Here is a 17,510-nt window from a genome sequence, read left to right as displayed (position 1 = left end):
GTCTGAGCGACAGAGTAAGTCCCTATCTGTAAAAGAAAAGCTATAAAAATTTCCTTATGTCGTTATTTACTGAAGACAATCAGAGAGAACGAATCATTTCACACAGGCTAATTTTCCAGATAATTTAAAACTCATTCTTTTAAGCATTAAAATTCACTTTTTTCTTTTTCTTTTTTTTTTTTTTGAGAGAGTCTCGCTCTGCTGCTAAGACTGGAGTGTAGTGGCGCGATCTTGGCTCACTGCAACCTCCGCCTCCCGGGTTCAAGTGATTCTCCTGCCTCAGCCTTCTGAGTAGCTGGGATTACAGGTGCCCGCCACCATGTCCAGCTAAATTTTGTATTTTTGTAGAGATTGGGTTTCACCGTTTTGGCCAGGCTGGCCTTAAACTCCTGACCTCAAGTGATCCACCCACCTTAGCCTCCCAAGGTGCTGGTATTACATGTGTGAGCCACTGTGCCCAGCCTAAAATTCACTTTTAAATCCAATTGAGTGACACTATGTAATGGATTGTTAATGTTTGCTAATTCATTTATTCATAATTTTGGCAGCAATTCTTTGAGGATTAATTGGTGTGTACTGAACAACTGTCTTAGGGTAGGCCAAGCCATTTAGTTACTTAGTGTGTCCATTTGCAACTAATCCTGGAGATTTTGCCAAGAAAAAAACCATGATTTAAAAATTTTCATGGCATATTTAAGACAAATATGTGAGACTACTCTTTTGATAAACAGTACATTTATTGTGGTATCGCATTTTCTTCATGATTCAGGATCATCATCGTTAACTTTTTTCTGCTGAGAGGCAGCAGTATGTTCATAGGCATTGGTATGAATTATTTGTCTGATTTTTTTCAGCCTTTTTTCTCCCAGGTTGTCACATGTGATTTTTTTTTTTTTTTCTATTACCAGTCATATCTCTGGAACCCTGTGTTCTTTCTAAATTATGATTTCTACCATCTTAATACTGTAGAAACCCGATAACTCAGTTTCTTAGAATTGCTTGTAGTCGAAGTATAAATAGATCCCAAATAAAGATTTGAATGGTTTTCATTTTAATAAATTATAAAAGCTTTGAATCCAGATATTTTGAGCTGTTTATTTTGGATGATGACAGGAGCTTATGTTATTATTTTTTTATTTTTTATTTTTTTGAGACAGAGGTCTCGCTCTGTCACCAAGGCTGGAGTGCAATGGCACAATCTCGACTCATTGCAACCTCCGCCTCCAGGGTTCAAGCAGTTCTCCTGCCTCAGCCTCCTGAGTAGCATGGATTACAGGCGCACACCACCACGCCCAGCTAATTTTTGTATTTTTAGTAGAGATGGGGTTTTACCATGTTGGCCAGGCTGGTCTTGAACTCCTGACCTCAAGTGATCTGCCCGCCTCAGCCTCCCAAAGTGTTTGGTATTACAGGTGTGAGCCATGGTACCCAGCCAGAGCCCATGTTATTTAAAGCCATCAGACAAGTGATGTGTCACAAAAACTTGGTTATTTATGTTAATGATACACAGAGAGATTCCATGAAAAACCACAGGTAAATCCAAAATTTCTTTCTACTCATTTCTTTTTCCTTTCTTTTTTTTTTTTTTTTTTGAGACGGAGTCTCGCTGTGTCTCCCAGGCTGGAGTGCAGTGGCGTGATCTCGGCTCACTGCAAGCTCCGCCTCCCGGGTTCACGCCATTCTCCCGCCTCAGCCTCCCAAGTAGCTGGGACTACAGGCACCCGCCACCACGCCCGGCTAGTTTTTTTTTGTATTTTTAGTAGAGACGGGGTTTCACCATGTTAGCCAGGATAGTCTCGATCTCCTGACCTCGTGATCCACCCGCCTTGGCCTCCCAAAGTGCTGGGATTACAGGCTTGAGCCACCGCGCCCGGCCTTCTTTTTCCTTTCTTTCTTTTTTTTTTTGTTTTTGGAGATGGCATCTCACTCTATCACCCAAGCTGGAGTGCAGTGGCACAAACATGGCTCCCTGCAGCCTCAACTTCCTAGGCTCAAGCAGTCCTCCAGCCTCAGCCTCCCGAATAGCTGAGTTTTGCCAGGTTGCCTAGGCTGGTCTTGAACTCCTGGGCTCAGGCGATCTGCCCGCCTTGGCCTCCCAGAGTGCTGGGATTACAGGAGTGAACCTTCTAGTCATTTCTTAAAAATGTAAGAGTACTTAAGGAAAAAAAGATTTCGTTTCTTCAGTCTAACCTTATTAAGGAGGATGGTGTTGTGCTGGGTGGATGCAGTAGATTTTCCCAGAGAATTGTGGGGATATTCCTGCTCCAGAAGTGTTTAGGATATACTTGGGGGAAGAGCATTTCCTAAGCTTTTCACTGTGATATCAAGCAAGAAATAACAATAATAACATTTGAGCCGGGTGCGGTGGCTCAAGCCTGTAATCCCAGCACTTTGGGAGGCCGAGACGGGCGGATCACGAGGTCAGGAGATCGAGACCATCCTGGCTAACACGGTGAAACCCCGTCTCTACTAAAAAATACAAAAAATTAGCCGGGCGAGGTGGCAGGCGCCTGTAGTCCCAGCTACTCGGGAGGCTGAGGCAGGAGAATGGCGTAAACCCGGGAGGCAGAGGTTTCAGTGAGCTGAGATCCGGCCACTGCACTCCAGCCTGGGTGACAGAGCGAGACTCCGTCTCAAAAAAAAAAAAAAACAAACAAACAAACAAAAAAAACAAAACAATAATAACATTTGTTGAGTAAGGCTTACTTTGTGCACTGAGAGCAACCACGCTATTCTGAGACCTCAGGGTGAATTAACTCATGTAATTCTTACAATAACTTTATTTATTTATTTATTATTTATTTATTGGAGAAGGGGTCTGGCTCTGTCACCCAGGCTGGAGTGCCGTGGCACGATCTCAGTTCACTGCAACCTCTGCCTCCCGGGTTCAAGTGATTCTCCTGCTTCCGCCTCCTGAGTAGCTGGGATTACAGGTGTGTGCCTCCAGGCCCGGCTAATTTTTGTATTTTTAGTAGAGAAGAGATTTCACCATGTTGGCCTGGCTGATCTCAAACTCCTGACCTTAAGTGATCTGTCTGCCTCGGCTTCCCAAAGTGCTGGGATTATAGGTGGGAGCCACTGTGCCTGGCCCTTATAATAACTTTCTACGACAGGTATTATAATACTATTATTGCTAGCGCCATTTCACAGATGTGAAAGTTGGAGCACGGAGGGGTGAGGTGATTTTCCCTAACAGTATTAGTCACATAGTGGTAAGGAATGCAACCAGGCTTCCCCCTCAGGCAGTCTGGCCCCCAGAGCCTGTGCTCTTACTCACTGTACCATTCTGCCTCTTGTGATAGGTCAAAAACAAAAAACAGACCTTGGGCAGTCTATCCCTAGGCTTGTTCTGGATTATTTGGATCTCTAGGAATGGCAAAGAGTATATAAAGTCAGGATAAATAGAATGCATCTTCTGGGAGCATTATTTATTTTTTAGACCCTAGTTGCATGGAAATGGATTAATCATAATCACTGGCCTATGATACACTGTCATTGTGGGCCCATGAATGGCTTAATTTATATATATATATACACACACACACACACACACACACACACATTTTTTAAGAGACAGAGTCTCACTTTGTCACCCAGGCTAGAGTGCCATGGTATGATCATAGTTCACTGCAGCCTTGAACTCAAGTGATCCTCCTGTCTTGGCCTCCAGAGTAGCTAGGACTACAGGGGTGCATCACTAGACCTAATTTTTAAAAAAATTTTGTAGAAATGGAGTCTTGTTATTTTGCCCAGGCTGATCTTGAACACCTGGCTCAAATGATCCTCCCGCCTTAGCCTCCCAAAGTGCTGGGATTATAGGCATGAGCTACTCTGCTCAGCCTCAATTAATTTTTTTTTTTTTTTTTTTGAGACAGAGTTTTGCTCTTGTTGCCCAGGCTGGAGTGTGATGGTGTGATCTTAGCTCACTGCAACCTCCGCCTCCTGGGTTCAAGTGATTCTCCTGCCTCCGCCTCCCGAGTAGCTGGGATTAGCCCAGCTAATTTTGTATTTTTAGTAGACCAACAAGGTTTCTCCATGTTGGTCAGTCTGGTCTTGAATTCCCGACCTCAGGTGATCTGCCCACCTCGGCCTCCCAAAGTGCTGGGATTACAGGCGTCAGCCACTGCGCCCGGTCAGCCTCAATTGATTTTTTAATGTAGTAAGTTCCCATAAACCCATCTAGCTGTAAAGCTAGAATTTACATGTACCTAGACCAGAGATAGTCACAATCTGGAATTTTCCTTTCACTATTCCGTTGCTCTCATTTTAATACTGCTTCGTACCTCTGTATTTCTAAAAAGTATGCTTTTATTATCATGTTTGACTTGATAAAAAGGATATCATGCTCTATAATCTGGTGAGATTTATATTCCCTTATATCACATTGCTAAAATTAATTCATATTGTTGCAGATGCTGATGCTGTATACAAACACTCACTTTGACTCTATATAATATTCTTTCCTGTGAATATACCACACTTTATTCATTCATGCTGTTGATGGGCATTTGGGTTTTTCCCAGGTTTTTTGCTATTGTGTACAGACTTCTAGAAACATTCTTCTGCAGGTCTCCTATTGATCATGTGTAAAGGGCTTCTTTCATTCACAGACATGCACATACACATATATCTAGGAGCAGAATTGCTGGTTTATAGGGAATGTGATTGTTAGACTTCATAGAATAATGCCAAACTGTTTTCCAAAGCAGTCGTACCAATTTCCACTCCTAAATTAGCCAGGTATGGTGGTACACACCTGTAATCCTAGCTACTGGGGAGGCTAAGGTGGGGGGATTGCTTGAGCCCAAGAGGTGGAGGCTGTATGAGCTGAGATTACGCCACTGTATTCCAGCCTGGGTGACAGAGTGAGGCTGTATTTAAAAAAATTAAATTTAATTAGAGGGGTGTGGTGGCACATTGCCTGTACTCCTAGCTACTTGGGAGGCCGAGGCATGAGAATTGTTTGAACCCAGGAGGCGGAGGTTGCAGTGAGCCCACATCATGCTACTGCACTCAGCCCACACATCATGCTACTGCACTCAGCCCACATCATGCTACTGCACTCCAGCCTGGGCAACAGAGTGAGACTCTGGCTCAAAAAAATAAAAAAATTAATTTTTTTTTCACTCCCACTAGCTGTATGTGAGAAATCCTATAAAACAACTTCCAGTCAAGCTTTAATTTTTTTTTTTTTTTTTTTTGAGACGGAGTCTCGCTCTGTCACCCAGGCTGGAGTGTAGTGGCGTGATCTTGGCTCACTGTTTCCCAGTTTCAAATGATTCTCGTGCCTCAGCCTCCTGAGTAGCTGGAGTTACAGGCACACCACCACGGCCAGCTAATTTTTGTATTTTTAGTAGAGATGGTTTTACCATGTTGGCTGGACTGGTCTTGAACTTCTGGCTTCAACTGATCCACCTGCCTCATCCTCCCAAAATGCTGGGATTACAAGTGTGAGCCACTGCACCCGGCCAAGGCTTTAAAATTTTTGACGGTCAAATGAATGTAAAATAACATCTTAATTTACATATGCCAGATCACTAATGAAGTTGGGTCTGTGTGTGTGTTTATTGGCTTTAGTGTACTTTTTTTTTTTTTTTGAGATGGAGTCTCTTTCATCCAGGCTGGAGTGCAGTGGCACAGTCTCGGCTCACTGCGGCCTCCGCCTCCTAGATTCAAGCAATTCTCCTGCGTCAGCCTCCCAAGGAGTTGGGATTACAGGTCTGTACCACCACACTTGGCTAAGTTTTGTATTTTTAGTAGAGACAGGGTTTCACCATGTTGGTCAGGCTGGTCTTGAACCCCTGGCCTCAGGTAATTCACCCGCCTTGGCCTCCCAAAGTGCTGGGATTACAGGCGTGAGCCACCACACCCAGCCAGCCTTAGTGTACTTCTGTGAAGAGCTGCTGTTCTGTGAAATACCCACCTTTTCCATATTATTTTCCTGTTAAACAGATGGCTCTATACATATTGCAACTTACCTGGATTTAAAGATCCCACATGAGACTGACAGAGTTTTGGCTTCTGGCAGGTTCCCCAATAATCCTCATTTAGTTCTTGTGTGGTAGTGGAAGTTGAAAAGTTTTTGAGCATATTCAGAGCTGTCTGGATTAAATTAGGAGAAGTTGAAGCTGGTTTAAGTATGACACTTTTTCTGGTTTAGGGCCTGTGGGGTGTTGAAACGCTGGAAAGGATGACATGACTCACAGGAAATCTCCCCGCCGCCTCCCCTTCCCTCATGGGCCAGGTCTCCACGAGCTTTCTAGATTAGTCACCGACTCCTGTTTTTCTTCAGGTGCCTGATTGGTGTGTGATGAGTGTAGTAGGTCAGTTGTTAGAGGTGTTGGTGGTGTCCAGCTCACCACTTTCATAGGGAAAAAAAAGAGGATTTATTACTTTACAGAATCATGGAGGGTTACACTGCCAAACCACAGAGAGACCAGAGAAGCAGCAGGAGCCAGGAGTCCAAACCACACACAGCAGGATTCTGTGTAAGCCTTTGTGCATTGCGTTTGCTGTTGGCTTCATTCTTCCAGCTGCACGCCAGTTGATGATCTTCATCTGAGGATTGCATTGGACAATTTAGATCACACAAAATGAACAAACCCCTCAAGTGTTGAAAGCAGTTTTTGTTTTGATAATCCGCAATGAGGGAAATTTAGCTTTTACAATAGTTAAAGAGAATCGTCCTTCAGAACCTTCTGTTCCACCCTAATGGGCAGGCGGTGTTAAGAATTGAACGTTTTATGTGGCTTCTTGGCTGCCTGTTGAGAACAGGGTTTGTTTGTGCTCAGTCCCTGTGCCAGACTGGGATGGACAGAGGGAGGGTTGTATGTCTGTCTCAGGGATGTACTCTCTTGCAATCCAGACTCGTGAAACGGCAGCACGTTTGTTACCAACGCTAATCCCACCCCAGCACCCACCTTTTTAGCCCCGCTGGAGCTCCTGTGTGTCTTTTGGAGTGTGTCCACGTTTGTGCTCCTCTTAGAATTTTTCTCCCAGAAGAGTTGTGGGGAGGGAGGATCCTGGAGGCAGAGGCCACATACTCCATATATTGCCCACGGTTGAATCCTGCCCTCTTCATTTTGCCCCTTCCCCCTAATCTAGGCAGTAGACTTAAGTTCCTCTGACCCATATCCAAAGAGAATAGGTGATTTGAAAATGTGTTTCAGGTTGGTGCGGTGGCTCACACCTGTAATCCCAGTACTTTAGGAGGCCAAGGCAGGGGATCACCTGAGGTGGGGAGTTCCAGACCAGCCTGACCAACATGGAGAAACCCGGTCTGCACTAAAAATACAAAATTAGCTGGGTGTGGTGGTGCATGCCTATAATCCCAGCTGCTTGGGAGGCTGAGGCAGGAGAATCGCTTGAACCCGGGAGGCAGAGGTTGCGATGAGCCGAGATGGCACCATTGCACTCCAGCCTGGGCTACAAGAGCAAAACTCCGTCTCAAAAAAAAAAAAAAATGTGTTTCACACTTTCTCATTTCAGCCAATGAAAGCCAGAGGACAAAGAGAAGGATATCATGAATGGATTTTATAGTTTCCCTTATTTTTATCAGAACACCTCTTATGAAAATAATTGTAGAACAGATAACCATGTGGGTTTGACTAATCAGTGCCCATTGTTATAGAGGCAGGATAGTATGTTTTTCTTTTTTTGGGACAGTGTCTTGCCCCGTTATCCAGGCTGGAGTACAGTGAGTGATCTCTACTCACTGTAACCTCTGCCTCCTGGGTTCAGGTGATCCTCCCACCTCAGCCTCTTGAGTAGCTGGGATTACAGGCATGTGCCATGATGCTCAGCTAATTTTTATATTTTTAGTAGAGATGGGGTTTCACTATGTTGGCCAGGCTGGTCTCGAACTCCTGACCTCAAGTGATCCCCATATCTTGGCCTCCCAGGGTGCTAGGAATACAGGAATGAGCCACTGCGTCCAGCCAGAGTCAGGGTAATTTGTACCAGTTAATCTCCCTGTATGGTATCATAATCATCAATATTACATACAGTATATTTTATTATTGTTATCAGGGAAGTAATGTATGGAATGGGAAAAATATAGGCTTACTAAATTTCTGATCTTGCACAAGTTACTTCTCTGAACAGCTGAAACTGTTACAACTGTTTTTCAACAGTATAATTGTACTAATAATCTCTATCTTACAAGAGTTTTTGTAATATTTAAGAGAAACATATTGGCTGGGTGTGGTGGCTCACACCCGTAATCCCAGCGCTTTGGGAGGCCAAGGTGGGCAGATCACCTGAGGTCAGGAGTTCGAGACCAGTTTGAGCAATATGGCGAAACCCCATCTCTACTAAAGATACAAAAATAAGCCGGGCATGGAGGTGCATGCCTATAGTCCCAACTACTTGGGAGACTGAGGCAGGAGAATTGCTTGAAGCCAGGAGGCAGAGGTTGCAGTGAGATGAGATAGCGCCACTGTACTCCAACCTGGGGTACAGAGCGAGACTGTCTCAAAAAAAAAAAAAAAAAAAAAGCTGGGTGCTGTGGCTCATGCCTGTAATCCCAGCACTTTGGGAGGCTGAGGCAGGCGGATCACCTGAGGTTAGGAGTTCGAGACCACCCTTGCCAACATGGTAAAACCCCAACTCTACTAAAAATACAAAAATTATCTGGGTGTGGTGGCGGGAACCTGTAATCCCAGCTACTTGGGAGGCTGAGGCAGGAGAATCACTTGAACCCAGGAGACGGAGGTTGCAGTGAGCCGAGGTCACACCATTGTACCCCAGCCTGGGTGACAAAAGTGAAACTCCATCTCAAAAAAAAAAAAAAAAAAAGAAAAGAAACATCATATATAAGTACTTAGTATGGCACCCACACACATTTATTTTTATTAAGCCACCTCACTTTTGTTAAGATAAGAAAGATTTTATGAATCCCTAATAGATGCACTTAGTATACTTGTAATATAACAGTGGTTATAAGCTCAGCCTCTGGAGCCACACTGCTTGGGTTGGTCTCCAGGTTCTGCCATTTGCTAGCTGTGTGATATTGGGCAAGTTACTTAACATCTCTGTGCCTTCATTTCTGTATCTATAAATAGCAATAATAATGGTACCTATCTCGTAGGATTGTTGGGAGGATTAAATAAATTAGTGTTTGGTATATAGTATACACTCTAAGTGTTAGATGTCATAATTATTATTACTATTACTATTACTAGATATTGTGAGACTATGTGTATATAAGGTGGGGGTGGGTGGGTGGCAAAAATATCCATAACACGATGTCTGCATTTAGAATCTAGTAAAGGAAGTGGAACATATAAAACACTACAGGCAAAATACAGAAAATGAAAAAATAGGATTACAACCACAATGTCATAGGAATTTAGAGGTCATTATTCTGGTAGTGGGCGCCTTTCTTAGTATCTTTATTCCCACAATTATTTCAATTTACTTTTTTATTTTTAATTTGAGATGAAGTCTCACTCTGTCACCCAGGCTGGAGTGCAGTGGCGCGATCCCAGCTCACTGCTACCTCTGCCTCCCAGGTTCAACTGATTCTCCTATGTCAGCCTCCTGAGTAGCTGAGATTACAGGTCTGTGCAACCACGCCTAGCTAATTTTTTGTATTTTTTTTTTAGTAGAAACGGGGCTTCACCATGTTGGCCAGGCTGGTCTTGAACTCCTGACCTCAAGTGATCCACCTGCCTTGGCCTCCCAAAGTGCTGGGATTACAGGCGTGAGCTGCTGCTCCTGGTCTTATTTCAATTTTTTAGTGTGGCAAAATGTAAAGAACACAGGCTTTGGAATCATATTTGGATTTTAATCTAGTGCTGCTATTTATTTGGCACATAAACTTGGTTAAAAGACTTAAATGCTAGCAAAATGATACATATATAGTATTGTATGAACATGCAGTATGTTAATATACGTAAGAGCTCAGTCAGTGGCTAGCACTTCCCTGTCTTTTATTATGTAGGGGGTGGGACAGTACTAATGTGTCCCCTGTATTCTTCACTAAGAGTCACATGGGACATAATACAGAAGAATAAATCACTGGATTTATACTTTCAATTTTTGTTGGTTTGCATGGAACTAGTTCAGCAATTTCTGGCTTGATGGCATAGTTTTATTTTCTCCCTGGCAAACGATGAAAGTGTTTTAATCCAAGGTGGCTCCTGATCAGCTTTGCCTGCAATTTTTTAATAGACTCTTTATTCGATGTGATTATTTTGTTGCTAAGGAAATTCACTGAGATGAATGTAAATAGTTATAACATTATGATTCAAGTGTTGTTTTAAAGTATCACATGCATTATTGACTTAGAATATTCATTTTCTATTGCTGTTATAAATTACCACCAATTTAGTGGCTTAAAACACCACCAATTTATTATCTTACTGTTCTGTAAGTCAGAAGGCCAACACTGGTCTTCCCGGGCTAACAATCAAAGTGTTGCAGGTGTTGCATTCTTTTCTGTAGGTTCTAGGGGAGAATCAATTCCTTGCCTTTTCCACCTTCTGGAAGCCGCCTGCCTGCCTTGGCTTGTGATTTCAAAGCTAGCAACGTTGCATCTCTCTGAGCCTTCTGTTGTTATACCTCCCTTTGACTACAGCTGAGAAACGTTCTCCCTTTTGAAGTCTCATGTGATTAGATTGGGGCTACCTGGTTAATCCACATCTGCAAAGTCCCTTTCGCCCTGTAAGGTAACCTATTCGCAGGTTCGGGGTGAGGGAGAGAGTGTGGACACTTTTGGAGGGCCAATATTCTTCCACCTACATTTAGTGGTAGAACCTAGAAATGATGCCCCCCACCAGAAAAAAAAGCTTTAGAGCACAAAGAAATAAGAACACCTAGATGTTCCTGCAAATGTAAGCAATAGTTCTACAGCTCATGAACAGCAGGGAAACAAAAAAGAAAAAGAAAAGGTGTAAGTGATAATTCATAAAATGTCAAGGAAACCTTTACTCAGCTCTTTCACCCACAACCTTTTACACATACTCGGTGTTTGAAAGAATGAACCAATAATTGTTACTGACTGTTTAAGTTATACCACGGATTAGAAAACTACTGATTCCTTTGGATGAGCTGCATCTTCAGGCTCCATTCATGCGGGGGAATTTACAATGCTGTCCCCTTTGCTGGGATGACAGTTCTTATAGCCCTTTTATTGACCCAAACAACTTGTCTTTATTCTGGAAGTCTAGATGAAATATCACCTTATGAGTAAGGCCTTCCATGAATCCCAGATTTGGTTAGATCTCATCCTACGTCGCACATCTCTTTGTTCATCCTCACCACATTAGGAATTGTTGCTTTACTGTTCTTGTTCACTGCTGTATTGTGAATTCCATGAGGACAGGGGCTCCATTTCTCTGTGTTCCCATAGCTTGACACAGCGTTAGGATCTAAAAAAACAAGTGCTGAATTGAATTGGGTACCATTAAGGAGACGGTAATAAGAGTCATTGTGTTTGGGAGGCCGAGGCAGGCAGATCGCTTGAGTCCGGGAGTTCCAGACCAGCGTGGGCAACATGGTGAAACCCTGTCTCTACTAAAAATACAAAAAATTAGCTGGGCATGGTGGTGTACGCCCGTAGTCCCAGCTACTTGGGGGCTGAGGTGGGAAAATCACTTGAGCCCACGAGGTTGAGGCTGCAGCGAACCTTGATTATGCCACTGCGTTCCAGTTTGGGCGGCAGAGTGAGATCCGACCCTGTCTCGAAAAAAGGAAAAAAGAAAAAGTCACTGTGGGCTATTGAAGTTGCCTTCCAGGTTTGGACTATTTCCGCTAAGCAGGCAGGGAAAATTCGCACACAGTCCAGTCTCTAGGTAAAAGTCTTGAAGTGGTGTGCTACTGCAAAGGCCTGTCTTGAAAAAAGACACAGGTATAACCTCTGGTTTGATTGTTTTGAGATAGATGACCTCCTGCAGACAAGGCTGCAGTTTACCAGGTGTGCTGTGTTCAGTCCATAGGTGCAATTACCTTCAAATACCTTAAGTGGCTGTTTGCTCTTGCTCCAGACTTTTCTGTTTTTGCATGTCAGTGTGCATGTTAATGATTTAAGGCATTGAATGTTGGCCTCTTTAGCAACCGTTTGATTTCCTGCATAACTCTCATTTTCTACAGGACTTGATATTGGTAGCTTTTATCTTATTGGCTATGGGATGATATTATGATGGTTTACAGTTGTCAGGTATTACAGGAGTTGTATATGTCGGTAGTGTGGACAATGTGATTGGAGTGTATTAGGATATTTTTGCATGCAAAATTCCAAGTTAAATGTAAAATAATTATAATTCTATAATAACTGAATCTAGTCATGCAATATGTTGTTATCTGTTATAAAATGTATGGAAAAATATACTCAGATATGAGTATATATGATATGAGTATATATGATCAGATAAAAGGTTGGGCATTTATAGACAGAAACCGCATTAGCCTGTATTTTTACAGCTGTGGAAATCTAGCCTGTGTTTTTGTAGCTTCATTCATTTTCTTTTCCTTTGAGATGGAGTTTCACTCTTGTTGCCCAGGCTGGAGTGCAATAGCACGATCTCAGCTCACTGCAACATCCGCCTCCTGGGTTCAAGTGATTATCCTGCCTCAGCCTCCCGAGTAGCTGAGATTACAGACATGCGCCACCACACCTGGCTAATTTTGTATTTTTAGTAGAGATGGGGTTTCACCATGCTGGCCAGGCTGTTCTCGAACTCCTGACCTCAGGTGATCTACCCACCTCAGCCTCCCAAAGTGCTGGAATTACAGGCGTGAGCCGCCACGCCCGGCTGCTTCATTTATTTTCATCAACGTTTGAATGCATCCTCTATTGGGAATTTATTTTAGCAAGAGTCATGTAGGAGGGAACATGGTTAGCAAAAGCACTCTACTTATGCCAGTAGGTTTGTATTTTGAACCTGATTCTGAGACTTTTGAACAGCATCAGTTAGGCAACCCATTTCACCTCTTTTTTTTTTTTTTTTTTTTTTTTTTTGAGACAGAGTCTCACTCTGTCACCCAGGCTGGAGTGCAGTGGCGTGATCTTGGCTCACTGCAACCTCTGCCTCCCAGGTTCAAGTGATTCTCCTGCCTCCTCCTCCTGAGTAGCTGGGATTACAGGCACGTGCCACCGCACCTGGCTAATTTTTGTATTTTTAGTACAGACAGGGTTTCACCATGTTGGCCAGGGGATGGTCTCAATCTCTTGACCTCGTGACCCGCCCACCTCAGCCTCCCAAAGTGCTGGGATTACAGGCGTGAGCCACTGTGCCCGGCCATTTCACCTCTCTTAGCCTCAGTTTCTTCATCTGTAACCACACAGCATTGGCAAATGGATCAAAAATAAGATAGGGTGTAGAAGAGTTTTTGTAAACTGGGAGCCACTATAGAAAACATAGGCAAGGTATTCTGATGGGGTCCATTAGCATGAATATAATAAATACTTGATGATGATGGGTACCCCACTGGCAAGTGCAGGGAACTTTAAGTCAGCAGTTTGGAAATCTGGTCTAATCACAGACCAGAAAAGGTTGGGAGAGAAACAAAAGATGGAATGTGAGCTGCAAGTCCAAATTAGCCACAAGGATTAAACATGAGGAGTCAAGGGGAAGCCTTCCAATGTTATAATTAGTGTTTTCTTCTAGTCCCTGTACTTTCCTAGTTCTTTTAAGATGGAATGTATTTTTTTTTTTTTGAGACAAGGTCTCACTCTGTCACCCAGGCTGGAGTGCAGTGGTGTGATCGTGGCTCACTGCAGCCTTGAACTTCCTGGGGTCAGGTGATCGTTTCACTTCAACCTCCTAAATAGCTGGGACTATAGGTGCATGCCATCATGCCCAGCTAATTTTTGCATTTTTTTCTGTAGAGGAGTCATTTGATCATGTTTCCCAGGCTGGTCTCACACTCTTGGGCTTCAGCGGTCTGCCCACCTTGGCCTCTCAAAGTGCTGGGATTACAGGCGTGAGCCACCACACTTGGCTGTAAATAGATTTCTCATTGTTTGAAAACTAGTATGTACAAAATAAAAAAATAACAAAAAACTTCCATAATCCCACCCAAATTATCTGGTTCTTTTAAGGTTTAATCAATCAGGCAATTTGATCCATCAATCAGTTCATCAAATCATTGACTTCTAAACCCTTCCACTACTGTCTTTTGGCTTCAGGCCTTCTGTTGTTCAGAATAGAATGAACCAGTTCTGGGAACTAACAACATTGGGAATGCTCGGAGGTAGACATTGTCTTGATTGGAAATATCCTGAGTTACAAGTAAAGTGACTGGATATAACCTAGTGGGTTATTTGCCTTATCTAGACCCATACTAAGCTTGCTCTGCTCTAAACTTCTGTTGTATTGCTATAGAATACTGCAAAATTAGCTCACCCACCCCCTCCTATAGTCTAAGAAATGCAGTATAACATTTGGTGAAGATCAGCAGAAAAAAGAATATTTTGCCAATTTCAGAAATGTCCTGCTCCATAAGAAAATATAACTGGTGTTATAATTTATAGGGTAATTTTTGAAAAAGCTTGCTTTATTGCTTTATTAAGTAGCAAGACTGTGGTTTTGGCAAAACTTTATGAACATATTTCTAGAGTGGTTGATAAGAAGACTGACACCTGAACCTCTCGATTCCTGTTCTTTGCCAGAATTTTCCAGTTCTCTTTGTCTGGAACATCATGATCAGTTCATTTGGTAGTGACCAGTCTCTGGAGAAAGTAGCTCTTGCTATTCAAACTTACACTTATACTTGAAAATAAAGGTGGTAGGTTTTTGTTTTTTTTTTTTTTTTTTTTTTTTTTTTTTTTTTTTGAGACGGAGTCTCGCTCTGTTGCCCAGACTGGAGTGCAGTGGTGCGATCTCGGCTCACTGCAAGCTCCGCCTCGCGGGTTCACGCCATTCTCCTGCCTCAGCCTCCGGAGTAGCTGGGACTACAGGCGCCCGCCACCACGCCCGGCTAATTTCTTTTTGTATTTTTAGTAGAGACGGGGTTTCACCGTGTTAGCCAGGATGGTCTCGATCTCCTGACCTCGTGATCCGCCCGCCTCGGCCTCCCAAAGTGCTGGGATTACAGGCTTGAGCCACCGCGCCCGGCCTAAGGTGGTAGTTTTTAATGAGAATCGTCACTGCTAACTTTGACGAACGGTCACAAGGCGACCATCTCAAAAGAAAAACCTATCTGGGAAATATAGGATTAAAGTTGCTTCGTGTATCTAGAAGAAATATAGGATTAAAGTTGCTTCGTGTATCTAGAACAACGGCAAATAAATTACATGTCCCCCCACTTCATGAAGATACTTTTGTATCTGCCTTGCAACCAGATAAGATTGTCTTGTTGGTTGGGTGCGGTGGTGCATGCCTATAATCCCAGTGCTTTGGGAGGCCTAGGCATGAGGATCGCCTGAGGCCAGGAGTTTGGGACCAGCCTGGGCAACATAGTGAGGCCTTGTCTCTACCAAAATCTTTAAAATTAGCTGGGTGTGGTGGCATGTGCCTGTAGTCCCAGCTTCCTGGTAGGCGGAGATGGGAGCAGATACTATCACTCTGTCCCATTCCCATGAATGTTGCAACTTATTTTACATTTTTATTTTTAAGTTGAATGCTTTCTGATAGTCGCATTTGGGTTGACACATTTCCAAGTTAAACTGTAGACTGATTTCTTCTTGTAATCCATTTGTTCCTACTTGTTCCAGTTGAACTAACAGAGGTTTCAGAAAGGTCAGCTTTCTCTGGTGGCATTTTTTACCTTTGCAGCAATTCTGCCAGCCCATATTGATTCATATCCTGGATAAACAAAGATGAATATGACGCTGTTTCTGCCTTTTAGGAGCTTGTGACCTACCTGGGAAGCCATACACATAGTAAGTAGAATACTGTGTGAGACATTTTATATTAGATTAGCAATCTTCAGGTTTTTCTTACATTATGAACCCCTTTTATTACTATTTTTTGCCAGGAATCTTATGTTTTGAAATATTTTGACACCCTTTCCCCAATACTCATTTGTTAAGTAATAATGAGTTTATTTTTTTCTCTCTCTTTTAACTAATCAGACACTAGAACTTCTGGTTAGCAAGAGAAAATGACTGTTACCACGCTTGGTTGATATAATTAGAGCTGAAAGGAAATACAAGTGATGTTTTGGTTTGTCTGGACAGCCTTGGCATGGGTACATGTAGGGTTTCTGTTGACTTAAAAAAAAGTTTTATGGAAACATTCAAATAAAAGTAGAGACTATTCTCTACTGTGATGACAACCCAGTTTCCTTCTTTTTTTTTTCTTTTGTGATGGAGTCTTGCTGTGTTGCCCAGGCTGGAGTACAGTGGTGTGTTCTCGGATCACTGCAACCTCTGCCTCCTGGGCTCAAGTGACCCTCCTGCCTCCGCCTCCCAAATGGGCTACAGGCATGCGCCACCATGCCCTGCTAATTTTTGTGTTGTTAGTAGAGATGAGGTTTTGCCATGTTGGCCAGGCTGGTCTTGAACTCCTGGCTTCAAGTGATCCGCCCGCCTTGGCCTCCCAAAGTGCTAGAATTACAGGCGTGAGCCACTGCAACTTGTCCCTTATCACCCAGTTTCAGTGAATGTCAGCAGTTCATTCTTGTTCCATTTATACACTTCTACTTTCTTCCTCTTGGATGATCTTAAAGTAAATCTCAGGCATCACATAATGTAATGCACAGATCAATGTTAATCTCTAACAGATAAGAACTTAAAAGCAACTATAATACCATCATTCCATCTAAAAATGTACAATAATTCCTTAATATAAAATACCCAGTTCATATTAAAATTTTCTCAGTTATCTCATAATTAAAAAAAAATAGTTTGTTCAAATCACAATGCAAACAAGGCCCATGTATTTTAATAGGTTGTTATGTTTATATCTTTTTCTGTCTTAGGCTTACCTTCTTCTCTTTATTTTTAAAGAAACAGTTCATTTATCATGTGGTTTTTCACATTTTGGTTTTTGTTGACTGTGTCTTTCTGATAAGTTAACAATATTTTCTTTTTTTTTTTCTTTTCTTTTTTTTTTTTTTGAGACGGAGTCTCACTCTGTTGCCAGGCTGGAGTGCAGTGGTGTGATCTCGGCTCACTGCAAGCTCCACCTCCCGGGTTCAAGTGATTCTCCTGCCTCAGCCTTCCGAGTAGCTGGGACTACAGGGACCCACCACCACGCCCGACTAATTTTTGTATTTTTGGTAGAGATGGGGTTTCACTATGTTTGCCAGGATGGTCTCGATCTCTTGACCTCGTGATCCGCCCGCCTCGGCCTCACACAGTGTTGGGATTACAGGTGTGAGCCTCCGTGCCCGACCAACGGTATTTTCTTCTTAGGATAATGTTTTTAAATGCATAAATATATAAGATTATAATGGAAACCAATTGCAAAGATTTAGTTGTCAAATTATTAAAAAGTAAATTGGGATATATGTTAATATAGAGGCTTCTTTTCTTTAAAATTTACTAAGTAACAAAATATCACAATGAGTTTTTAACTATGATGTTTTTTTTTTTTTTTTTTTAAAGAGATGGCATTTTGCTC

At 42.6% G+C, this 17,510-nt stretch overlaps 1 protein-coding gene across 7 annotated transcripts in view; it reads left to right on the top strand.

The window, feature by feature from the left end:
* SLC35F2 (solute carrier family 35 member F2) overlaps positions 1-17,510 on the top strand; it is a 66,218-nt gene that overhangs the window by 10,944 nt on the left and 37,764 nt on the right. Inside the window, exon 2 of one of the 7 annotated variants that reach the window (XM_015435663.3) lies at positions 15,793-15,826. The exons of 3 other annotated variants lie outside the window; for them this stretch is intronic. The gene's annotated coding sequence lies outside the window, so the exon portion shown is untranslated. Of the gene's footprint in view, positions 1-10,446; positions 10,671-15,658; positions 15,827-17,510 lie in introns of all 7 variants that reach the window. 3 more of the 7 variants (XM_015435662.3, XM_074015156.1, XM_065528943.1) reach the window with 3 other exon arrangements.

The sequence above is a fragment of the Macaca fascicularis genome, chromosome 14 (genome assembly GCF_037993035.2).
Source record: "Macaca fascicularis isolate 582-1 chromosome 14, T2T-MFA8v1.1".
NCBI classification, from domain to species: Eukaryota; Metazoa; Chordata; class Mammalia; order Primates; family Cercopithecidae; genus Macaca; species Macaca fascicularis.
This window is presented reverse-complemented; position numbering and strand designations above follow the sequence as displayed.